At 52.1% G+C, this 25777-nt stretch overlaps 1 protein-coding gene across 6 annotated transcripts in view; it reads left to right on the forward strand.

The window, feature by feature from the left end:
* The first annotated feature begins 7055 nt into the window (after window positions 1-7055).
* CTBP2 (C-terminal binding protein 2) overlaps window positions 7056-25777 on the forward strand; it is a 156857-nt gene continuing 138135 nt past the window's right edge. For 2 of the 6 annotated variants that reach the window (XM_041743241.1, XM_041743251.1), the window contains exon 1: window positions 7497-7819. The gene's annotated coding sequence lies outside the window, so the exon portion shown is untranslated. Of the gene's footprint in view, window positions 7268-7496; window positions 7820-7971; window positions 8276-9269; window positions 9386-25777 lie in introns of those variants that run through there. The other 4 variants (XM_041743242.1, XM_041743247.1, XM_041743243.1 and 1 more) reach the window with 4 other exon arrangements.

Genomic DNA, 25777 nt, shown 5'->3' on the forward strand with positions numbered 1-25777 from the left:
GCCAGGGATGTCAATATGATTGGGGTTTTTGTCATATTTCTTAATAATTTCCCACCAACTTCCAAAAAAGGGTAGTTTAGGTGGTTATAGTAAAAACATGTATACAGGGGTGCCCGTTAAGCATCTGCCTTTGGCTCAGGTCATGATCCTGGGGTTCTGGGATTGGATTCCCTGCTCAGCAGGAAGCCTGCTTTTCTCTCTCCCTCTGCTGCTCCCCCTGCTTGTGCTCTTGTGCTCTCTCACTCTGTCAAATAAATAAATAAAATATTTAAAAAACAAAACAAAAACAAAAACAAAAGCATGTCTACAACCCTCCAGTTAATCAGCAAGTCAAAACAAAAATCAGAAACTCCTTCTAACCATTTCTCAGTCCCGTTTTTTCTTTTTCTTTTTTTTTATAGTATCTGTCTCATACTTTTTTTTTTTTAATTTTTTTATTTTTATGATAGTCACAGAGAGAGAGAGGCAGAGACATAGGCAGAGGGAGAAGCAGGCTCCATGCACCGGGAGCCCGACGTGGGATTCAATCCCGAGTCTCCAGGATCGCGCCCTGGGCCAAAGGCAGGCGCTAAACCGCTGCACCACCCAGGGATCCCAGTCCTGTTTTGTCAAGTATAGGAAGTGTTCCTTATGTTATCTGTGTATCACCACCAAGCAAGAAGATTTTATTCAGTTTCATTTCCCATAATTTGTATTATCAGAACAACTGTCTTCCAGATATAAAATTATATGATGAAAACATTTAAGATGCCTCTTCAAAATCTTAAAAGATTTTATTTATTTATTTATTTATTTATTTATTTATTTGAGAGAGAGAGAGAGTGAGCGCACACAAGCAGGGGAAGGGGCAGAAGGAGAAGGAGAAGTAGACTCTGAAGAGCAGGGAGTCCAACACAGGGCTCGATCCCAGAACCCTAGGATCATGACCTGAGCAGATGCTTAACCAACTGAGCCACCCAGATGCCCCTTACACGCCTCTTCAAACAGCACCCCGCTCCCACAGGAAGTTCAGAATCACTTTTCATAGAGGAAGGAAGATATTTCCTGGAACATGACAATAGGCTGCTTGGCATCCTTGAGCAGTACATTTTTTTTTTTTAAGATTTTTTATTTATTTATTTATTAGGGACACGGGGGGGGGGGGGAGGCAGAGACACAGGCAGAGGGAGAAGCAGGCCCCATGCAGGGAGCCCGATGTGGGACTCGATCCTGGGTCTCTAGGAGGATCACGCCCTGGGCGGAAGGCGGCGCTAAACTGCTAAGCCACTGGGGCTGCCCTTGAGCAGTACATTTTGACTTTGAGCTTCCTGGGAGCCAAGGCAATAAGGAATCATGATGATTCACACTATTTTAATTATCTGTTAAGAGCACACCATTAGTTCTTAGATGAACTTTATTTTCTTTTGAAGGACTGCAGAGCAGAGATCCAGGAAGTCCCACGGATTAAGGGGGAATCCGGACTGGCTCTTGCTGCCTGCTGCCCCCATCCCCCCTTTGTGTCTGCAAAGTGGGGAGGGGTGGCCAAAGGAAGTGACTGGACTGACGGCCTGTGGTAGGATGGAAGCCATGGCTTCTTGGAGGGCACAGAACGCACTTGAAAGTTAAGAAGTCCTGTGTATCCCTGGGGGAAGGTGGCCCTGTGGGAGAGGTCGGGGAGTATGCCCTGGAGGATACTGGTAGCATCTCAGAGAATAGCAGTGCCAGGCCTACCTCAGGAGGGGAATGGTTGTGGCCTCAGGAATAATGTTCCTGCCCTGTCGGTGCTGAGAGCTATACCTGTGTCACTTATACCTGCCCCTACACTGCAGTACTGGGGCTCCCCTGGGCCAGATCCCTCAACTGGAGAACTAGGACCCCTCCCCCAGAGCCTTAGAGTTGGAACCTGCCCCGGGCCCCATCTAAATCCCAAACTCGTACCCAGAAAGGAAGAGAGACTCCTTCAACAGGGGAGAAATCACTTTGATGAGGAGTTTGAACCTGATGCATCAAAAGAGACGGTGAACCCAAAGAGCTGGTTAACCCAGAAGAAACAATCAAACCAGAAGACACGAAGTTACCTTTGTCCACATCAAGTGGGGACGGAGGCTTCTCCGTAAGTGAGTTGAATTCTCTAGAATAAAGAAAAAATTTCCCTACATCCTGGAGAAGTGTGTACATTTCAAACTCCTCCCATTTTGGAAGCTTGATTAATGAAATCATCTGAACAAATGAAGCATTCCAAGAGATTGGATTTTTCTCTGACTCAGACCACCAGGAAAAAGTGATTCTGGCTCTTCTACAAGGAAAAAAAAACCCTGTTAGGTGTAACCTTTTTGAACAGTTTATATTAATTCTTCTTCCTCAGTATTATGTGGAAGCCTTATTTTCAGTAACCCAAAGTTTATTTTCCACTTTCTAGATCACAGCTTCGTGGTGTTGTTCTGAAACTGATTCTCAGGAGCCTTAAAATCCACTCATCTTGGTCCTTTTATTCTGTAAGCAGTGTCTGACAACACATTTAATTCTTGGGCTTTCTTTTTCTTTAACCCCCTTGCTAAAGATTAGATTGCAACCACATTAGTAAAATAAAAACAAACCAAAAAAACCCTTTCTTTTTAAAAAGATTTTATTTATTTATTCATGAGAGACACAGAGAGGGAGAAGCAGGCTCCATGCAGGGAGCCTGATATGGGACTCGATCCCGGGTCTCCAGGATCACGCCCTGGGCTGAAGGCGGCGCTAAACCGCTGAGTCACCCGGGCTGCCCTCCCCCCAAAAAAACCTTTTAAATAAGATACTGAAGATATGTTTCAAAAGTAACTAATTTCGCCTTTTCTGAGTCTGTGCTAATGAATATATATGTATGTAAGAGGAAGCCCTTCTTGAAATAGAGGAGAAGGGTAGTTAAAATAAGGCAGCAAGTGTCCAAGCCTCCCTCCTTGCTCCCCAGCCGCATGACCTTGGGGAAGTCGGTAAGTTTTTTGAAGCTCAGTTTCCTTCATCTGTAAAATGGGAATAATGCTAATATTTCTCTTAAGGGTCTGCTATAAAGTTTAAAGATGCCTGTTGATGGCTTAGTCCAGTGCCAGGTACCCTAGTGAGCCATGGAGGAACATTTGTTGCTGTGATTGTTATTTTTATGACTCCTTTTTTGTGTCTGTCAAAACCCATGTTGGAACATCAGAAATTGAACCTGACAAATAGGATTAGATGGGAAGAGATCATGGAGAGCACTGAAAAATTAACGTTTCAGTATGATATTCTATAATGGGAACACAGATAAAAGTTGGTAAAAGGCATTTATTCTGTAAATTAACTGAAAGGTACTTAAAAATATTTCCTCTGTATCTTAATGTTTTTTTCTTACTGAAAAATACCCTTATATCTAGTAATAAAAATAAACCAAGAGGTTTGTAAGGCAAAAGCTAGTTTGCAACACTTAAAAAAATACTATGGCAAAACGTACATAACATAAAATTTACCATTTTACCCATTTTAAGTGTATAGTTCTGTGGCATGAGGCATATTCACAATGTTTCACAACCCACTTCCATCACCTGTTTCCCGAAGTTTTCCTCCAAACACTGTGGTCATTATATAATAACATCCCTTTCTCCCTCCCTCCAGCCCTTTGGTAATCCCTAATTTATTGTGAATTTGGCTATTCTAGATAGCTCATATAAGCGGTATAATGTTTATCCTTTTGTGTCTGGTTTATTTTCCTTAGCATAATGTCCTCAAGGTTCATTCCCATAGGAACAGGTGTCAGAACTTCATTCCTTTTGAAGGCTGAATAATATTCCATTTCACATACATAAATGTATTTTATCCATTCATTCTTGGATGGAGATTTGGATTATTTCCACCTTTTGGCTATTGTGAACAATGCTATGAACATTAGTGTTCAAAAAAATATTTTTGAGACCTTGTTTTTCATTCTTTTGGGAACACCTAAAATTGGAATTCCTGGATCATATGGCAAAGCTATGTTACTTTTTAAGAAAGTACCCCGCTGTTTTCCACAGTGGGTGCACCAACTTACATTCTCACCAACAGAGTACACATTTGCTCATTTCTCCACATGTTTACCCACACTTGTTATTATGGTTTATAACAGTCATCCCTATGGATGTGAAGTGGTATATACTGTGGTTTTGATTTGCATTTCCCTGATGATTAGTGATGCTGAGCATCCTTTCATATGCTCATTGGTCTTTTGTATATCTTCAAGAAATGGGTTTGCCCATTTTTTAGTAGGGCTGGGTTTTTGGCTTGTTTTTTTTTTATTTTTTATATTTTATTTATTTATTCATGAGAGACACACAGAGACAGAGAGAGAGAGAGAGAGGCAGAGACACAGGCAGAGGGAGAATCAGGCTCCATGCAGGGAGCCTGATGTGGGACTCGATCCCGGGACTCCAGGATCATGCCCTGGGCCAAAAGCAGGTGCTAAACCGCTGAGCCACCCAGGGATCCCCCTTGGCTTGGGTTTTGGATCATTAGAAAACAATTTGAGTTTGAAATAATTCATATGCTGGGGATATATGCGTTTTTATTCATTTATTTTTAAGATTTTATTTGAGAGAGTGAGAGAGATAGCAAGAGAAAGCATGAGCAGGGAGGAGAGGGAGAAGCAGGATTCACGCTAAGCTGGGACTCCAAAGTGGAGCTGGATCCCAGGACCTTGAGATCATGACCTGGGGGAAGGCAGAGGCTTAACTGACTGAGCCACCCAGGCACCTAGTAAATGGGTTTAATATCTTAAAATACAAGGTGTCCAATTAAAGTGAAAAATACTTTTTTGGCTCCAAGGATGCTTTCTTTTTAAACACTCTCAAAACAAGAAGATTCAGGTCATATTCGTAAATGAGATCGCATTCCTGTTAGACAAGAAAATGAACAAGTTATAGGAAAAAACCAGCTGACTTTTTGTGGTTTCTGGGTAAGAATAGAGGACCACTCAGAACCAATGATCATCTGGGAAATAAGGAAGCAGAAAATCTTTAGTTACGGTTATTTATAGTTTATGCCTAAGAAACAAAATCACCTGCTGGCCGCCCAGTAGCCTGGTCTTGGGCGGGTCCCACAACCCAGAACTATCCTAGGCCCCATGATCTTTCCGAAGGACAGCTGAGGAGCCCCCCTGACGATGTCTGTGACGCTTTGGGATCGCCAGAAGATGGAGACAACTGGGAGGGCACATCTGGGAGCTTTTTGACTGAACCACAGACCCAAGAGCTACGCAGCTGGCCTGGCCGGGGCCTACCATTCAGGCCAGGTGATAAAGCGGCCCGGGACACCTTAGCATCTCAGTTACTGAGCCAGCGGCTGTGAAATGCCGGGGCCGTGCTGCCATCACGTGTGGGAGGCCTTCCATAGAGTCTGAAAACCTTAGTGTTTGATGATCAAACAATCATCAGGAGTCAAGGCCCCCACAGGGCCAGCCGCTCTTGGACATCGGGGTGCGCTTTGGCAAACCGGCCGCGGGCACCTCTCCCCTGCTGCGGGCCGGAGCAGGAGTTTATTTTTTTTATTATCATTATTTTTAAATATTTTGTTTATTTATTTATGAGGGACACAGAGAGAGAGGCAGAGACACAGGCAGAGGGAGAAGCAGGCTCCCTGCGGGGAACCCGATGTGGGACTGGATCCCAGGACCCTGGGATCATGACCTGAGCAGAAGGCAGATGCTCAACCCCTGAGCCTCCCAGGTGCCCCAGAGCAGGAGTTTAAACCTGTTCCTAGACGCACAGGGACAGGCCTGGCGCAGCTAGTCGCTCGGGCGGGCAGGAGGGGATCCTCGGCTCTCCCTCTGGCCCCCGGGGCCCACCTTGATTCCTCTGCTCAGTGGGGTGTGGTGCCCTCCCGGGGCGCCGGAGGCCCTGCACGGCCCTGCCCCTGCCCGCCAAGGCCCCACCTCACACCCCTCCTCGTGCCTTTCCTGCTCAACATCTCAATCCAGTTGGTAACATCTCAATATAGTTTTAAAACGTCGACACTGGGGGCTCTGTTCAGCCTCCGCCGGGGCTCTTGCAGGGCGCGCGGCGACTTCGGGGGGAGCGAGAAGAGCTCGAGGGGCTCTGGGGCGCAGGGGGGAAGAGCCCTCCCGACCCCAGGCCGGCTGCAGCGCCCCGGGTCGCGGGCACTGAATGCAATCTAGGTGCAATCTAGGTGCAATCTAGGTGCGGCCTGACCCCCGGCTCTGGCGTCCGGACCCCAGGCTGGCGGCGTCGGGGGCCGCGCGAGCCCGGGACCCCCTACCCCTGGGCCCCCCAGGCCGCCGCGCGTCTGTCCCGCGAGGCCCCGAGCTCCCACCCAAAGCAAGGCTTTAAAAATAGCCCCGGCGAGATCCAGGCAACAGGAAGGAACATTTTTTTCTTTTCTTTTCTTTTTTTTTTTAATGTGTAAGAAATGTTTTGCCTCTTGTAGGGAGCACAACCGCTGCAAGTTCCAGCACACGGGGCCCCTCCCGCGCACCCGCAGCCGTCGCCGCCTCTCGGGCACGGCGCGGGCCGCGGCTCCCGGATCCGGATCCGGGGAGCGCAAGTGCCCCCTGTGGCCGGCCCGCGCCTGACCCCGCGGGCCCGGGAAGGCAGGAGCAGCCGGCGCCGGGCCCGGGAGGAAGTTGGCGCCGCGGGCCCGGCGGGGGCCCGGGCCACCCCGGGGCGCTGCGCCCAGGCCGGCCCGGGCTCGCGTCCCCCCACGTGGCCGGCCGCCCGGGGCCCCACGTGGAGGAGGTGGAGGGGGTGGAGGGGGTGGAGGGGGCGGAGGGGGAAGGAGAGTCGAGGGAGGGCCGGACTCCCCGCCGCCGCCGCCGCCGCCGCGGCCCCCGGGCTCCGCGAGGGCCTCCCGGGCGGGGCTCGGCCGGGGAGTGCCCGCCGCGCCCGGCCCCCTCGCCCGCCCGCCCGCCGCGCCTGTGTGCACTTTCGCGGAGCCACTAATCCCCCGAGAGAGCCGATTTGTAGTGAGGAGTATCTGTAGGGGGCGAGGCCGGCCCATGTGGGGTTGTGTCATTGGTTTGCAAAGAGAGACCCCGCCTTTGCCCAAAAAAAAAAAAAAAAAAAAAAAAAAAAGGGAGCGAGGAGTGAGCGAGCGGCGACCCTCACCTCCCTCCCGCCTCGCTCCTGCGCAGCCGGCGGGCACCGGGCGCCGCTTCTTTCCCTTTCTCTCCGCTTTCCGCCTCCTTCCCCGGAGGAGAAAACAAATAAAGAAGAGCAAATAGCCCGGAGGCGCGAGGCATCCAGGACGCTCCCTCCCCCGGTCCAAGTTGGAATTAGCATCCTCGGGGGTGAGCGCGGCGCGGGGCGGGCGCGGGCGCGGCCGGGGACCCCCAGCGCAGCCCCCTCCCCGCGGGCGCGGGGCCGGGGCCGGGGCCGGGGCCGCGGCCGGGGCCGGGCGCGGAGGCTCGGGAGCCCGGTGGGCGGAGGAAGGGGGTGGGGTGGGTGGGGAAGTAGGAAGAGGCTCGGCGGCTCGGGGAGGAGGAGGAAGGGAAGGGGAGGGGTGGGGTGGGGAGGGAGGGAGGGGAGCGCGGGGAGGGGGAGGGGCGGGGAGCTGGAGAGATTAAGTTTTTGTGTGTGTGTCCCTGTGTGCGTGTGTCATTTTAAGGTGGCCCGGGAGCGGCCCAGGGAAGCCGGCGGCGGCCCGAGGAGCGAGGGACCGAGCCGGGAGCCATGCCGCGCTGAGGGGGGGCCGCACAGCCGCCGCCACCGCCACCGCCGCCGGGTGGGGTGGGAGGGGCGGGAGCCGCCGCCGCCGCCGCCGCCGCCGCCGCCGCCGCCGCCGCCGCCGCCGCCTCCCGGGTGGGCGCCCTTCACCGCGGACGCCGGCGGCCCGGGACCAGGTAAGAGGGGCCCCGGGGGAGGGCCGGGCCGCGGCCGCCCCCGCCTCACCTGCGGCCGCGGGCTGGGGGCGCCGCGCCCGCCTCACTGCGCCACTCGCGGGCGGGAGGAGGGCGAAGGACACGGGGCCGCCTCCGAGGACGCCTCTGCCTGCGCCCCCGGGTCCCCGCGCGGCGGCCGGGGGCGGGGGCCGGCCCGGAGGTCCCCGCCCGCCGCCCCCCGCCGCCCATCGCGCCCGCCGGCGGCCGATCGTGCCAGGATTTTTGTTGTTGTGATGAGAGTTGATGAATGCGAAGTAGGCGGTCACCTTCCTTCCCATCAGGATCGGCAAAAAAAAAAAAAAAAAAAAAAAAAAGAAAAAAGAAATCCCGAGCGCGGCGGCGTCCGGAGGGCAGCGGCGGCGGCGGCGTCTCGGCGACGGTTTCCTCGGCGCCCCCGGCTCCTGCTCCCCGAGGCCGGTGGGTGCGCGCGCGGGGGCCGGCGGCGACCCAGGCCGAGCGCGCGGCGCGCCGCGGGGACAATACGGCCGGATCCCCCGGGACCGGGAGTCCGAGCGCGCGGGGCCTGGGCGTGCGGGGCGGGGGCGCGGGCGCGGGCGCGGGCGGGGCGCGGGCGGGGCGCAGCGGGGTCCGCGGGGAGGCCGCGGCGCGCGCGGCTCGGGGCCCCCGGGGGAGCGGCCCCTGCCGGCCGGGGCTCCCGCGCGGCGCCCCGGGGGCGCGAGCGAAAGCAGGGAGAGGAGGCGAAGTGCAGCCCTTTTGTTTTGCCGGCCCCGCATTGTTGGCTCCTCCGGGCGGCCGGGCCACATCTGCCGCCGCCGCCGCCGCCGCCGCGCCGGGCTCGGCCCGCCAAAGTGGCCGCGGGGCGGGGGCGGGGGCGCGGGGCCGGCGGGCGGCGGGCGCGGGCGCGGGCGGGGGCCGAGCGGCCCGGGCATTTCCTCTGCCCGTCCGCGCTCCCGCGGGCACCACTTCCTCCTCGCCCGCCGCCGCCGCCGCCGCCGCCGCCGCCGCGGACCCGCGCTGCCCGCCTCCCCCTCCCGGGCCGCACTTTTCGGGTGGGGCGAGCCAAAAAGAAAAAGTTTCGCAGGAGGGGCTGGCGAGGGCGCGCCCCGGGCGGCGGGGACCGAGCGCGGCGCAGCGACAGCCGGGCCGCCGCGGCCGCCTCCTCCTCTCCTCCTCCTCCTCCTCCTCCTCCTCGTCCGCGGCGCAGGACTGACCCGCGAGGCCGAGGGGAAGCGCCTTCCTTTCTCTCGCTCCCGCTCCGCGCGGCGCTCCGGGGCAACTTGGGCAGAGGCGCGCGGGAGCCGGGGCGCGCCGGGGCCTTCCTCCGGCCCGAGGCCCCGCAGCCCGCGCCGCGTCCCGGCGCTCGGAGGCCGCGGGCCCGGGAGCTCGGCGCGGTCACCGGCGGCCGCGGCCAGACACCCGCGCGCTCGCTCCCGGCCGCGGCGGGTGGACCCGGACCCCGACCCCGGGTGTGCGGGCGCGCGCCGGCGCGGGGGCTGCCCCCTGGCGACCCCGAGCGCTCGTCCCGGAGGCGGCCCGGAGCAGCAGCGGGCCCCAGGGGTCCCCACGGTTAGTGTTTTGCAGGGGAAAGGAGAAATTCTCCGTGGAAGCCCCCGCTCGCTCCGCGCCCTTGCGGTGCAGGCTGCTGGCGGTGGCCTCCGCCAGAGTCAGGCCGGGCTCCCTGGCCCCATCCAGGGTCAACAGACCTTTCTGGATTTTTTTTTTTTTTCTCTCCACCCCCCTCCCCACCTCTTTTCCTTTAAAGATTGGAGATCAGGTTAAGTTCTTAGAGAGTCAGATGTGAGTGGCTTGAAGGGTAGACAAGAGAATTGTATTCTATAAATATGCATCGGGAATTTAAAATGCTAAGTGCCTTATTTGCAATTCTGTTGGATATTCTAGAGACTGGTATATTTTTATCTGACATGGATAATTTGGAGGGGACGTATATTTTGGTTAGTTTACAAAGTGATTTCTGCCTCCCGACTTTGGCGACACGTATTAAACTCTCCTACTACTCTTTCAAAGAAGAGTCTCTCTGTCTACTGGGTGCTTGGGTTCAAAGCCGGTTTTAAAATTACCTCGTGTTCAGTACCTAAGACTGCTGTTCTGCCTCTAGGGCTCTCATCGGAGAACTAGTTAGTTTTCGTGTACTTTGGAGAATTCCAGTGTTTTGAGAATTTTTTTAAGTAAATCCTTTACGTTTTGAAGTAGTGGTACTTTAAAGGATCTTGTTTTTATAGTCGTTTGATTTCAAAGAGTACTTCTTAGAGCAATTATAAAGTGATATTCAGAATGCTAATTAAACACTGTAAGTCAGAGCAGCTTTAATATTGAAAGAATTTCTTCTTTTCTTCTTTCTTCTTCCTTCCTTCCTTCCTTCCTTCCTTTCTTTAAGTATCAGGGACTATATCCTAGAGTTGAAACACTAAAAAAATCCTTTTGTCTGCCATCAGATCTCTGAACTGCTGTGACACTCTCCTGTAAAAAAACAAAAAAACAAAAAAAAACAACCCTGGTGCCCTTTTTATTGCCCCCAAAAGAAAAGTTAATGAGATGGTAGGTTTCAAGCAAAAAAGCAGGCCCTCCTTCTTGCAAAATATGCTTACAGTTGCCATTGAAGTTGTATGTTAGCCGTGAATGCACTTGCCTTTAATGAAGCCAGTTTAATCGTTCACACTTGATCAAGTATAACAGGACCAAACAAAGGAAATAAGCCAGCATATTTCTGTAGAGCGTTGAGGGGTTTAGTGTAAGTGTTGATGTCGGGTCAGTCCCTCCCCCCACTCTGCCCCCAGTGCAAGGGAGTGAGGGTTGAAGGCAAAATGGGATTTATGGCACTGATTGGTTTTTCTGTGCCCCAGGGGTAGGGGACCCCAGTTTGTCCTTGTAGAAAGCAGTTATTAGAGGGAATTTTAAAATCTTGGCTTTGGAGCTTGTTTTGAACCTGACAGGGTGCTTTTTGGTTTAATCCTTTTTCCTGTTTGGGAAGATAAGGCTAAGGCTGGGGGTTGAGGGGGGGCATGTTGTCTCCCTCATTTCTAATTGTACCTTAATAAGGCTGAGTGGTGAGTGGTGTGGCTTTGCAGTTTGAGTTCCAAGCCCTGTGTTATTTATGACTTCACTTGGGATCTTTTGAAACTGGCCCTTGAATGGGTGTTCTCTTGGGGGGAGGGGCAGAGTGAATTACCTTTTCTTAACTGTGATTTTTCTAAAAACCCTCTTTGTCCCTAAAATGTATTTCTTTGCTAAGCACAAGTTGCAACTTTTCCTGGGACTTAGTCATCAACTCGAGGAAGAAATATCTGCCAAGTGTGTCTTTTTAAGGTTAAGAAAGTAGAAAAAGTTTGGCTACTTAAAAACAAACACGACTAGCCTGGTAAAAATACACCAGTGACATACTTTGTGAGATATTTTGGCCTTTTAAGACTCAGGGCACACCTGTTCCTGTCCCTACAGGGTCGAGTTTGCTTTCCTTGGCATTGTTAATCTGGTCGTGTACACAGATGAAACAGGAAAACTTGGCTATCTGTATAATCATTAACTAGCCAATCAGTTATCCTTTCAGGGAATAATCGATAACTTTACTCTCGACGTTTAAAAGCCCCCGAAAGAAGTGGCATCTGTAAGTCTGGCAAGTGTTTTAAAGGGAGAGGAAACACAGCCACCACCACAACAAATAAATAAAACTACAAAATCAACCTGCAAACTCTTTCAGCGTTCCGAGTAGCTAGCTTACAAGGTCAGTAAATGATGAGTGTATAAAATCGGTACTGAACAAGCAGTGCTCGGCGTTTGAAAAGGATATTGTTGGAACTGTTTAAATACTATAGCAAAGGGAGCTCAGGATGGCTCACACCACTTGAAATCCTTGAGATTCTCGGATTAAAAACAAAAAGTGCCTGCATCTCAGGCTCGGGGCCCCCTCTTTGAGATCTAGCATCAGAATGCCATTTGCCAAGTCCTTTTCCTTCGTGAATCACTTTTTGAATGCAGAGTTACACCCTTTGCTTTGAACGCTTTCTCTAAGTGGAACAAATTTAAAGAGTTGCAGCAACGGTGGAATGGCCATCCCTGTTGTCATTTTTTTTTTTTTTTTTTTTTTTTACCACTGTCACTTTAATCTAGGAGGGCTGTCATCATAATGTATGTGAGTGCAGCCTGGGTCCCTCTGTGAATAATCTTCCTATCAGTGACAAGCAGCAGGCTAAGTGTCCCGCGTCCCTGATATAGGCCACAGACCATATATTCATAAAGTACATGATCAGGAGAGGAAATTTATCTGGTGGGCAGGGCACACAACTCAGGTAATATTTCCACTGGCTGGCTGATAGTTCCATTACATAGGCCGCAACACGGTTTAGTAGTCATTAAAAAAGGGGGAGTGCGGTTTGCGTGACCCTTTGAAGAGAAGTACTTAGCAGAAGTGACACCGTCTAGGGAAATATCTGGGTGCTTTCTCTTCCAAGATCTTCCCATGAATTACTAGCTAAGGAGTGCTCGTGTGGACTACTGAAAACTTTTAGTAGGCTCATGAAAATGCTGGAATGGATATACAGTCTGAGGCCGCACTGCCTGGGTAGATATATATCAGTTTTCTCCCTTACAGCTGGTGAGCATGTCCCAGTTCACACTGCTGCAGTTAGAGTTACAGCACACTGGGGAAGGGGGAAAACGCAAGCCTTCTCCCCACAGAGGGTCTCCAGAAGTTAATTTCATTCTTCAAGTCTGTGTCTGATGGAATATATATCAAAGACATATGAAAGGTTTGGTTTGGATTTAAACCCTATCTCTGGATTTGGAAAATTATATTTAATCATCGCTAAAAACTTCAGAACCATTTTCAAGGTGGTCAGTGTTTGTTTTGATCGAGATTGAATGGATGGCATCCAAAAGCAATCGATGTGACTCGAATGATACCCACAAATTAATGTTTGGGCCAGCATCTGCAGTTGGTTTTTGGATATCATTATAGATGTTTAAAGCCTAAATTTATGGCTGCACTTGGGCATTTAGGACTTCCCCGGTGAAAAGGACTTTGCACATTGTGCAAAAAAAAAGGGGGGGGGATTCACAAATGAATACAGAATGTACAATAGGGAGAGAGCCAGGCTATTGTTTGTGTGGAATGTTGACAACGGGAGCCAAGGGGCAGTTTGGCCTTCATTCTTCCAACTGCTCGAGAACACAGAAACTTCAGGAGCTGCAGACAGGATGGAAACCAGAGGCACATTCATCTGTCTTTGCCTGGCATGGCAGTCTGGGCCACTGGTCTACTCCCTTTCCAGAGTTTTCTTAGAAGGTGGTCTTTTTTTCGGACTGTGGGGACCTTTGTGCGCTCTTCTCAGTAATCTGCTTTTTTGAATCAAGATTCTAAAAGCAGAGAGAAGCGTTCTTCAAAGAAAAGTGTAAAAAGCAGACTCCCCCCCCCCCCCATGCAGTTTTAGGGAATCCGATTCAACCCTTACCAGAAATTGAGGCATTTGGAGTTGCAGGAAGCTGTTGTGTTTATTTTTATTACTCCTCATGTTGAAGTAGTTTTTAATCCGTTTGTAGCGTTAGGGAAAGTACAGCTAAAGTGAGTATTTGTTGGGTTTTCGTGTTTGGTTGTACGGCCACTGCCTTTTCTGAAAACCCTCCTCTGTATGCATCTTTCTCCCCATTCACAAAGCCCTCCTGCCTCCATGTGACAGCTGAGGTTCCAGAGCGGAGCCAACTCTGTAGTTCAAGTGACAGGCATTACTGTGCCCTTTCTCCTTAGCCCCTATCCTAAGTGGAATCCGTATAGACATTGACTACCATTGGGGGCTGATCCCTGTTTGGATTTTATCGAGGTACACTTGGCTAAATCTGGGGGGCCAGTTGACCTTTCCATCCGTATCAAGCCTCTCCTGTCCCTCCTGGAGTGTTTCAGAGATGATCTGCTTTAACTGTTTCTATAACTTATTCATGGGGCAAGTGATGCTTTTGATTTTATGAGGAATTGGGACTTCTATCCTGGATAATAACAGAGCCTTCGGTTTTTCTCGGTGGTGTTAAGAGGATGTTAATCCCCAATAGCTGTTGTTGTCTGAACTTGGTGGGCCGGACTTTGTTGTTTTTGGGGCGACCAAAAAAGTCAGAGGGGGGGTTGGAAGGTGGGGGAGGGCAGTGCTTTTCATCCGTTTGGTTCTTAAAATCTTTCCCACTTGTAAAATGCAAAAAAAAAAAAAAAAATGCACCTTCCTTTGTGTTGTTGCTTTAACTCCCTTCAAAAGCAATCTATTGATCAGCAGAAATGTGCTTTTTGCATTAAAATAAGTCCTTAATTACGACTTGAAAGACACTGTTACTGGCTTGAAGATTGATTGGAAATAGTGGCAATATTTCTGCCTCTCATCCCAGCCTACTTCGTGGCAGGGAGTGGAAGGGCCTTTTTTAAAAGATGTGTTAACTTAGGTGGCGAGCGGGTTCTTCTGCAGCGCCGAGGCTAGCCAAGGGGTTGTAAACTCACTGCTGTGCTCCAGCCAGGCCTGAAATCTGGCCTGCAGCAATCTGTCCAAGCCCAGGACAAACAAAAACTTCATTATGGTGTCAAGGAGTCCCAGGAAGTTTCTTTGGAAGGAACTGTAGACCAAGACCACAGAGGTCAACTTCTCTGGCCTAGTGGGATGTTTCCCTCCAGTATGGCAACTTGAAAAGCCTTCCTCATGGTGTGGCCTCTCAGAGAGCCCGTAGAGAGAGGAGTAAATGGCCGGAATCAACCTGGAAGTGCTCCTAGTGTGCCTGCCCCAGGTGTGTGGGAGGGGGACTGAGGAACAACAGGTGAAGTTCCTTTGCTGTAGGGGGTGTGTGAGGCCAGGAGAGGGTTTGTGCACCTTTCCTGTTGAACGAGCTCTGTCTGGGACTTTATTCTTTTGTTGATGGATGTCTTTAGTGTGGTAGGCCTAGAAGCACAGAGGCATAGTTTATTCTCTGCGTATTCAGCCCCAGGTGGGCCTCAGGAGGGGGTGGGGACAGTGCTTTTTTGGATGGTGGAGAGCCTGTGGCATGTTGCAGCTCCCAGGCTGTGCCAGCAGTGAGCAAGGGAGGGTTCTCAAGAGCTTTTGACACCCTGTCCAGGAATTGTTGAGGGGACTGGGAATGTTCCACCTGGAGGGGAACAGCCTCACTTGGTCACATGGGCTTGCTTTGCCAGGAGGGACTGAGTCCTGGTGACACCAGGGAAGATTTGCTGGAGAAGCTGCCAGGCCAGATGGCTGCATGGGCTCCTAGCACCGGCTGAGCTTGGCTGACCGCTGCGTGAGATGTGAATAGGTGGGACAAAGCTTTCTAAACACTGGAGACCACCGGGACAGCCCTCACTTGGGGACACTTGCCTAATGTACTGGGTGGGGCCTGGGAGAAAATGCTGCATTTTCTTCCCAGTGGGGGTGACAAATATTTTAAAAGTTTTTTTCCTATTCCTTCTCCAGACGTTGAACTGTGGTCTGCAACGCTGGCCGATTGCTCCATCTGCTCTTCAGGGACTGGATGGAGCAGGAGGCCCAGCGTGGATGCCAAGTGGGAATGACGTTTCTGCCCAGGAGCACTCAGATGTACCTGATTCCTTTTTCTCTGCGCTTTCTGGTTTTGGGCTAGAAGTCCCTCCAGGAGGGCAATGAATAAAGAGTATATGTTTTGCTGCACGGATATCAGTATGCACATATAAGTGCCTACAAGTAGAATCTCAGAATGTTTTTGATCTTAAAACCATTTCGCAGTCATTAATCTTCACGAGGCTCCTGCGGGCTAGGTAAACAGCAGCAGAGCAGTCGCTGTGCTACCCGGCGCAGAAGTAGTGGATCACCTCCCCCAACTCCGAGGAGGCAGGTGTCCGCCTCTGGCTTCCGTGGGGGGGCGGGGAGGGATGGGGGGGCCCGGGAACCCCCGCGTTCCGCCCACACTGACCACAGGGCGACTTCCTGTCTCCTGCCTGACCTCCTGATGCGGGAGGGCCAGGCTGGGCCGCCGCACCTGGCCGCCCGCCGCACCTGGCCGCGCTCTACCTGGAGGGGCGGGGCCTGGCCGCCTTGCCCCGCGCGCGCCCGGCCTGGCGGCGCCTGCGGTTCCGGGGTGCGGGGACCCCCTGACCTGGGCGCCCTGACCTCGGGGCCCGGCCCGCCCCTCCCGGCCCGCGCACCTGTGCCCCGCCCCGCACCTGCGCCCCCCCCCGCCCCCGTGACACCCCCGGAAGCGCCCCTCCCCTGGCGCTGGCCCTTTCACTTGTAAATGCAGCTGTTTCCCGCCGTGGGGAAGCCTTGGAGAGGTGCGAGAAATGGCCCGGCCCCCCGGGCCCACTTCCTCCTTCCTCCCACAGGCCATTGTGTGGGGTCCGATCCCGGGCGGCGGGGGTCCGGCCCGACACCGCCCACACCCGCTGGGACGTCCCCCCCCCTCGGAGCCAAAGCAGGTACCTGGCGGGACCGAGCCCGAGACCCCCACCCCCAGCCCCCCAGCGGTCGTAGGCTCCAGGGATCCCCACCTGGGGTCTCCTTGGTCCTGTCTGCCCCCCCTGCTCTGCGGGGGGCCCCCCAAGGGGCCAGGAAGGTCTGCTGGTTCAGGGCAGTGGCCACATCCTCGCCGCTTGGCTGGCCCAGCATCCGGTCCCCTGGAAGGTGCTGGCTGGCCCTCCTCTTGGAACCTTCCAGGCTGGGTGTTTTACTTGTGCTAGCAATTGCGCGGTGGTCGTTGCTGCCCGGAGCCGCCAGGGCCACGCAGGCCTTCCTCACCTCCAGGACAAGTGACCTTGCCCGGCTTGTCACACTGCAGCCCCCTCCAGTGAGTGTAGCCGGCGATAGCCTGGGGCGTTTACAAACTTTGCACCTCTCTTGCTGGAAGAAGCTCTGTGTGTTGACCCTTCCTTTCCTGGCTGGCTTTAATTTGAAACTCCGTCCACCCAGGCCTTTTAAATAATACTCTTATTTTTAAGGTGACATTACAACTGCAGTTTCATTGAGCATTTACTTAGTATCTTTGTTTACTCCTTAGCTTGGTGTATGTTGCCATCAATCTTGACGGTGAGGTGGGGCGATAGCAGCCACAAAAGGCCCTTGGGCGACTTGCCTGTCAGCCCCTGCCCCAAGCGGCAGAGCCGGGACTCTAGGCTGGGCCGTTGGCGGTGGGGTTCAGGCAGGATTCCTTGGCAGACGAGAACCTCCTCCTGTGTTGGGAGCCTGTCTTGTCACCCTGATTGCAGAGGGGAAGTGAGAATTCAGGCTTACCCCAAATCTGGCATGTTCTCCCCAGGATTCACATGAGCTTCTCAGAAACAAACCTCTTTCTCAGGCCCGGGGTGACTTCCAGATCACATGGGGCTATGAGAAATCTGGCTTGTTTTAAGTTTCCGTCTTTGATTAGTGATCTTTTGTTAGGATCTCACAATCTAATGCCGGGGAGGAATTTCTAGATAGTTTCCTGGACTAGGCCTGTTTCAAATTCCCTACACTTTTTGGGTTAATGAACAGCATGGCTCCTGATCAGAAGCCTCAGGCAGGCTTAGCAGTCAGGGGCCCCCCGTTGGATGCGTGGGGGGGAGCTCTGCCCTCGGGATCACAGGCTCTGTGTGTAGGCGGAGAGCAGGCATCCGGAAGCACCTCAGGAGCCGGCACAATGCTGTTGCTCCAGCCACGTTCCTTCTCTCCCGGGTAGAAGTGAGGGTGGTGGTTTACCAGTGAAGAACCCGCCGGTCAGGAAGGCTAAGGAACCAAGGGAGCCGGAAGCTTAGTTTCCCGGTGCATCTTGAGCTGGTGTCTCTGTAATTGATTGAGATGTTTGGCTTTTGGTTGGGACTTGGGTACAGTTGGGGATGGCTTTGCCCTGATAGCCAGATTAGACCCCTTCTGTGCTCTCAAATCTCATTTTCTCCCTTGCTTCCTTCTGGGTGTCTGATGGAACCACCCCACCTCCTCCCAACACACACACACACACACACACACACACACAGGGATTATGTGGATAGCTTTCACAGTGCTTAGGGTTTTTTTTGTGGTAAAATTGGATTTGGTGGCCACATATCTTTATCAGACTCAAATGTCCAAGTTTGTGGTCTAGGTTAGTGATCTCAGAGTTTTTTTTAAAGCCAGTCCCCCTTCCTGGTGTGTGCCCCTTTGGTGGGGAGGGGCTGGAGGTGGTGGGTGGATGCTCCCTTCCCTCACTGTACTCTGGCTGCTGCTCACTTTCCAACTGGATTCATTATGCCATGGAGTTGCTTTCTGTGTTCGACACAGGGGCATCTGGGAAGAGAGGCAGGAAAGATGGGGAGGATTTCACCTAATTGGAATAGTCTGTTTGCACCATTCCTGTAAAAACCGGCCAGAAACTTGATTCTGCTGGGTAAACCTCCTTTGGGTTGCTGCCCTGCGTTTGTGTTGGCCTTAGAAAGGAATTTGAAATCATACTCCGGAACAAAAGGAGCTGCCTTCTTTTCAAAGAGTCTATCAGAGAACTGAAAGGGAATGACACAAAGTTGGGTGTGTCCTGAAATCTGGAGAGGAGCCTGCTTGGGTGATTAACTCACCTGAAAGGCACCCAGAGCAGGTGACGCGAGAGGGCTGGCTGACCTTGGCTTCCTGCAGGGTAAGGTCCCCACAAGGTGGAGATTTTCCTGAAAAACAGGCTTTCCTTTACTTTCCTACTCTTCCTTTCACCAACACGTGTGTGCTTGGGAAATCCCTGACATCTTTGCTGGTGCTCCAAGGCCCCCTGTGGGGGCTGCGGGTGGTCGGGGTGGTGGTGGGGGTACCCCGCAAACACCCCGTCTCACTCAGCTCTTGGGTTCGGCCTGGTCTAGAGGGCTGAGGGCAAGGCCAGGAAGCAGGGGGTGTCTTGATCAGCTGGTCCCATTAGCCACAGAGTGCTGGCTCAGCTCTAGCTTAGGTAGTGATTGTATTATTTCTATTTTAAGTCCTCCATGTGGTTTTCAGACAGGTCTCCATTGGGCTTCAGTCCCCACCGCAGAGGGCGGTGGGGCTTGGTCAGACACCTGGATGGGACAGGAGCAAGGGAAAGGCTGCTTCGGGCTACACTGCCTGGAGAGTGGACGAGGCTGGGGCGTCAGGCATCCACGCATAGATGACGCTCCAATCGATGTCCCTTGTAGCTATGTCAGCCTTTGCTGGCTGGTCCCCCCCTGCATGCAGGTTCTTGATGGGAGCCGGGGGTCATGGGTGGCCTCAGAATCCACGTTTGGATCTGTGCTGTAGAAGGCGTGTGTGTCCCTGTGTGTCAGGGTTCCCTGGCTCTGCAGAAAGGCCCCTAAGCTTAGCATCCAGGGACCTCTGGCAGGACACAAGGGCCATCTGATTAGTGCCCCACATGCCCGTGTTGATGCCGTGGTGAGTACACCAGGTTTCCCGAGACCCGATTTTTCTCTGCCTTGGCCTCTGTGCAGAATAATGTCTATTCTCCAAGATGCTCGTTGCTTATCCGACAGGGCTGAGGATTTTTTTTTTTTTTTTAAATACACATCCTTTCTTCTCATTTCTCAACTAAGCCTGGGATTAAGAACGTGGCTTCAACTGACAAAAGCCAGGAGATTTCAGAATTAAAGTTGGAATTCTATCTGTAATGATGTCTTCCTGAGTATTTAAGGAGGACTTTGAACCGTGGGTAATTTTTTTTTTTTCTCCTTCCTGAACTGGCCAGATGTGCTCCCAAGTAGTGGGCAAAGGAAACAGCTCCACACAATTTGAGTTTTCTTGGTGATAATTGTGAGCTTGCCTTATTTGAGTCTCCCGGGTCCCAGAAGATCGAAGGGAGAGGCTTGGGACTGGCCGTTGTTTGGGTTGTGTTCTTACTGTGTGTGTCACACGGGGCCTGAGAGCTTCGAAGCTGGCCCCCCTCCCCAGCTCAGCCAAACCACTTGAAACGCACTTTGCCAGTATAACTCTAGTTCTTTCAATTGTTTCTCCACCAGGGATTAAAAAGTTTTTTGTTGTTGTTGTTTTTTTTTTTTCCTTTTGTGATTCTTTTCATCATCTGGGGCAGCAGCAGGCAGGCTGGGGGCATGGAGGGAGAGAGAGACTGGTGGGAGTCCGCCCTGGATTCTCTGTTAGTGGGGGAGGGACAGCGGGGTCAGTGCCAGGACCACTTTTAGACCTTGCCTGTAGCGGGGAGTTTTACAACCTGGTGATGATCACCTGGCATGGCAGGCTCCAGGGTCAGATCCAGAAGCTTTGCCCTGGGCCATCCCAGCAGCCCACTTCAGAGCACACGCAGGGTGACCTGTGTCCTCCGCCCGTTCCCTCTGGTGAGGGAGAGGAGAGGCCCTATGGAAAGATCGGGAAGTGAATGTCTTCCTTCCCAGACTGATGCTGGGCCCTAGGAGAGCCACCCCTGACCTCAAGACCTTAGAATAGGCAACAAGATAAATCCGTACTCACCCCCTGAAGAGGCATCAGATTGGAGAGACAGCTCAAGGAAGTGTGTGGCAAAGGAGGGAGGGAAAGTTGCCTGATTGTATTAGGAATCTTCCGAGGCCTTGGAGAGGACTTCTGTCTCTGAGTCTAGAATGAAGGTCAGAATTGTAAACTGCTTAGAATAGGCCTGACATATCATGGATATTTGTTAACTTTTTATTTTTTTATTTTTATTATTTTTTTAAGATTTATTTATTTATTCATTCAGAGAGAGCGAGAGAGAGGCAGAGACACAGGCAGAGGGAGAAGCAGGCCCCATGCAGGAAGCCCGATGCGAGACTCGATCCCGAGTCTCTAGGATCACACCCCAGGCTGCAGGTGGCACCAAACTGCTGCGCCACCTGGGCTGCTCAACTTTTTAAAAATAAATAACTGCTTCTGCCCCGAGGTGCTGTATGCCCACTGGAGCAGGTTCCTCGTGCGTCCCTCACACGGACTGGGTAGAGATCACAGAGTCCTGACCTTGGCAGTGGAAAGAGGGGTTCCCCTTGGGTGTTGGGGGACAGGAGAGAAGGCTTCCTGGGCTTTGAGATGGGGCTTGCTAGTCACAGATGTCAGGCCATGTCCTAGGGGCCATGTCCTAGGGGAGCAGTCCCATAATGGATGGGACACCCTTTGCACGAAAAGGAAGGGTGAATTTTATGGAGCCTGGTGAAGTGTTGGGTGGAATGGGTATGTAGTGGATCCTGTTGAGGCTTGGAGATCCGAATCCTTACGCTGTTTAAAAAAATACAGGGATATGGGGGTCGTGATTGGTTAGGTTAGGGAGCAACCCATCGTCTCCATGATTCCTGGGGCCAGAGTGATGCTCTGAAAACTAGTTGTTTTTAGACTGGAATGTTCCTCTGTATTAGGTCACTGAGAAAGGCCCAGAAAAATATTTACTTTCCATTTAAGAGCTACTTGCCCTTACCAGAGAAGGAAGAAAGAGTCGCGTTGGGTGCTGCCTACCTCTGCCTGAGGACGGCCTGCAGGGGAGGTCGGGGGCCCCTGTTCCAGCTGCCCTGGACAGGTGGGCCCGCTGGAGACCCAGCCCCGTGTGTAAGTCAGCACCACTGAGTGCTCCGCACCTTCTCTACAGAGTTGATGGGGCACAGTGCCCGTGGGCCTGGCTGGCCACGTTCCTAGGGGAATCTGTTTAGGAGAAGGCATGACGGTCAACCCCCTTCCCTGCAAGCATTTGCCTTCACGTGCTCCCATCCGATCTCCAGGTCCTGAGTGGACAGTAGGAGGGTCATGCCGGTCCCAGAGAATGGCTTTGTCGGGGTTGCCTTCCTGGCAGCGGTGGACACGGCGGTCAATAGCAGCTCTGGTGACCGGCCCAGGTCCCGCTTAGTGACCAGTTTGCTGCTTGGTGTTTCCCGACCGTGGCCCTGAAAATAGGATGGTACTTGGTCATCTGCTCCCAGGGCGGTCATCCGCTCGCAGGGACTGACCCGGTGCCCACTGCCCAGGTGCGGAGCGGGTGTGCACACGACCACCCGGCCCGTGCTCTCGCTCTGCACTTCGTGTTGGGCTGCAGGTTTCGAGTAGTAGGGTCCTGTGAGTATGAAATGGTGAGGGGGGTCCCTGGGTGGGGGGACTATGTTCAGGAAGATGTCCTCCTGGGGTCTTGGAAGGAACAGTTTGTTGCCTTCAGGGCGGGTGGGTCATTTTATGGACTTTGGGCTCAATTTGTGCCATTAAAAAAAAAAAAAAACAAAAAAAACAAACCTCACTTGGAAAGCAAGATGATCCTTGAAAATGCCCTTAGGAGGCATCTGGTGCTGGAATGAGAGGGCATCTTGGAGGTCAGGGGCCGAAATGTCATATGTCCATGTTTGCAGCTCCTGGGGAGTGGTGTTCAGTGCCCTAAAGGCTGATCCGCGTGGGAAGTGCTCTGATGCCATCCCTGTAAAACATAAAGTTGGAAGTAGGGGCTCTCCTGGGATCCCGGAGAGGTCTTGGTGCCCAGCCCTGTTAACCAAAGTGCCTGCACTCCTCCACCCGCCTCACCCCACCCCACCCCACCCCAGGCCCTGCTCCGCTCTGGGAGGGGAGGCCAGGGATCCAGTGCGTGCGTTTAGTGGTAAAAAGCTGGCTGTGGGCTTGGTGGTTTTCACATGAGTGATTCGTGCCCTCCCTGGGGAGGGCCTGCGCTTAGGTGGTTTAAGAAGAGGGTGGCCTCTGGAGCAGGGCTTCTCTGGGCACACCTGGCCAAGAGTCTGTCTCCTGGAGCTCGACCCAATACACCGTGGGAGAAGCTTCAGGTGGGGCCAGAACATCTGTATTTTTAGCAAACTGGTCCCTGTGGTTCCTAGTGCAGCCAGCCCAGAACCTGCCAATTGCACACAGACCCTTTTTCTTGAAAAACAAACCACTCCCCAGCACACATCCATACACTTGAGTCTAGTTATTGAACATTTGGCACGACAAATGATTGAAAGATTTTATATGTCTTGAATAACCCCCTCCCCCTCAGAATCTGAATGAATAGATTTGGAAATGGAAATATGGATTTCTGCCCAACCCAGTCTTTTTTTTTCTTGGTTTAAAAGGGATTCTCCACCCCCTAGAACAGCACCAGGCTTTCCTAGGGATGGGCGGGAAATTCTGCAGGTACCTGTTACTAGGGGACCTGGTTCCATACACAGATGCACGCACTTGACCCGAAGGGGTTATTTTTATTTTTTTAAAGATTTTATTTATTTATTCATGAGAGGCACAGAGAGAGAGAGGCAGAGACACAGACAGAGGTTGAAGCAGGCTCCATGCAGGGAGCCTGACATGGGACTCGATCCCGGAACTCCAGGATCATGCCCTGAGCCAAAGGCAGGTGCTAAACCATTGAGCCACCCAGAGATCTCCTATTTTTTTTTTAAGATTTTATTTATTTATTCATGAGAGACAGAGTGAGGCAGAGACCCAGGCAGAGAGAGAAGCAAGCTCCCTGCGGGGAGGCCAGTGTGGGATTCGATCCCAGGACCCCGGGATCACGCCCTGAGCTGAAGGCAGATGACGCTCAACCCCTGAGCCCCCCGGGCGTCCCCAATACGTATGCTTTCGACCAGTCAACAGAGTTCACTGAGGGGGTGGGCTGAATGTCATCACAGCATGCTAGCCAGGGGAGAAACTTTTTGCAAATTAAGTTTCAATCCAGTCTGAGTCACTTTTTAGGGAAGCACACTCCTTGTGTCCACAAGTCCAAGACGGGCGCGGCGACTTTCAGGGTGGCCTGTGTGAGCGTGACGAGGGGGCCTGTACCACCAGGTGCGTGTGTCCTTATGCAGGTGAACAAATCAAGCTCCGGGTGCCGATGGCATCATTTCCCTGTGTTGCCAAACCCAGATTTGGGAGCAGCACTTTCTGTTTTAGAAATGTAAGTAAACACATTTTTGTGGCAGATCCTTTTTATCTTGATCAGTGAATTTATTAATTAGTAGGCTTCACTTGAGGCTGGTAGCTTATGTTTTCCATAGAGATGACAACCCACCTTTATTCTGTTTGTAGAAACTCCTTATCATACGCGAGCTTACTTTGTTTTTAGTGACAACCCTGATAGGAGATAGTGAGGAGGTGTGGTTACTTTCCACTTGTGGAATCCCCAGAGGGGGTCTCGGGAAGCCAAGCAGATGGGCTCACAGTTCATAAATGGTGGAGCTGGGTCTAACCTGCCTCTTCTCTACCAATACTGAGCTGACTGAAGAGTGGCTTTCTATCCAAATACCCCAACTCTTTTTTTTTTTTTTTAAGATTTTACTTATTTATTTGAGAGAGAGTATGCACACATGTGTGCATGGGGTACATGAATGGGAGGGAGGAGGAGGGGGAGAGGGAGAAGCAGACTCTTTACTGAGTGCAGAGCCCAATGTGGGGCTTGATCCCAGGACCCTGAGATCATGACTTGAGCCGAAGTCAGGTGCTTCACTGACTGAGCCACCCAGGCGCCCCTCAGATAACCTGACTCTAAGGATGAGGATGTGTGTACAAATTTAAAGGCAGGGTAGGGATGTGGGCAAGTCCACCCAGTTTGCAGAGTCTGGAGCCTTTGGCATGAGTTCTAGGTGCTCGTTTCAAGGTGAACTTGAGGGACATGCTTGGTGTCCTCAGAGGAGTGATTTACGGGGCCCCTTAACTCCTTGAGCTGAGGTTAGGTCGTTAACTGGTCTTGAGCAGAAAAGATCGACCCTTTCTGGACCCTTTCTGGTTTAGGTAACTGCTTTCTGGGGGAAGTTTGGGATACCCTTTGAATTGCACACAGAGACATTACTTTGAGAGAAATTCTAGCCATTACCTTAACCGTTACCTGGCCAAGTGGCCCAGAGATAGATGTCTGGGGCCACAGGTTAAGAGACCTCCAACTCTGCTTGAATATGAGAAGTGGATTTGGGTCCTAGCAGTTCCTTTTGGGGCTGCTTTTGGACTTGGGTTAGCAAAGAAATGACTATGATGTATGGTGTTTATGAAGACTAGCGTACCTATCTGTTTTCATATAGACATCCTAATAGAGATTAAATGTAAAATAAAGCAGAATGCATGAACAAAGATATGCCCATAAGCAATATTGTAGTGTTAGGCAGTGTAATTACGTTTTGTACACTTCCCAATTAAGCAGTTATGCATTACTGGAAAAAAACCACCTTTAAGAGATTTAGGAAAGCTTTATAATTTTGTAGATCAAATAAAAATAGATGTATCATATTTTATGCATAGGGTTTAAAATTTTTACGCTATATGATAAAGGAACTCAGTTTGGATTGATTTGTGGAAATTTATGCAGTGACACGGAAATGAATTTGCTTTTTCTGAAAATGGCCTGTTGAACAAAAATCTGCTTCTTCAGCAAATAGAGCTCCTACTGTGTGCCAGCCTCCAAGAAGGAGCAAGGAGGGTTTATCCTGACGTTCAGCAAAGCCGTGGTGACCATGAAAGAGCTGGAATGGGCTCAGGATGCTGCACCAGTGCATGGGCGGAGGGTAGGTCATTCCTGGGCTGAGGGCCCAGGGAGGTTGGCCCGCTGGAGGAATTAAAAGACATTTGTAGTGCTCTCTGACCACTGTAGACGTGCTGTGTAGAGCTTAAGAACATAATCTCCAGGGGCACCTCAAGTGGCTCAGTTGGTTAAGCATCTGCCCTAGGCTCAGGTTATGGTCCTGGGGTTCTGGAATCGAGCCCCACATTGGCACCAGGGAGCCTGCTTCTCCTTTTCCCTCTGCCTGCCGCTTCCCCTGCTTGTGCGTGTTCTCTCTCTCTCTTTCTCTCTCTGTCAAATAGATAAATAAATCTTTAAAACTAACAAACATATGTGGACTTCCGGTCCCAGGACACCAGCCCCCTGGTGAAATCCTTGGGAAGTGACCCCACGTATGTGCCTGAATGTCTTCACAATGGGCCGATGGGTGCTCAGGGAATCTGTGAGGGTTAAACGACTTAATGTATGGCAAGCCCTTGACATGCACCTTGAGGAAGATCTCCCATGTGGGCATTATTACTATTCTTATTCGTAGTCGGAGCAGTAGTGGTTATTGGAGTTGGAGTAGAGAGA

This window comes from Vulpes lagopus, chromosome 2 (assembly GCF_018345385.1).
Source record: "Vulpes lagopus strain Blue_001 chromosome 2, ASM1834538v1, whole genome shotgun sequence".
NCBI lineage: Eukaryota > Metazoa > Chordata > Mammalia > Carnivora > Canidae > Vulpes > Vulpes lagopus.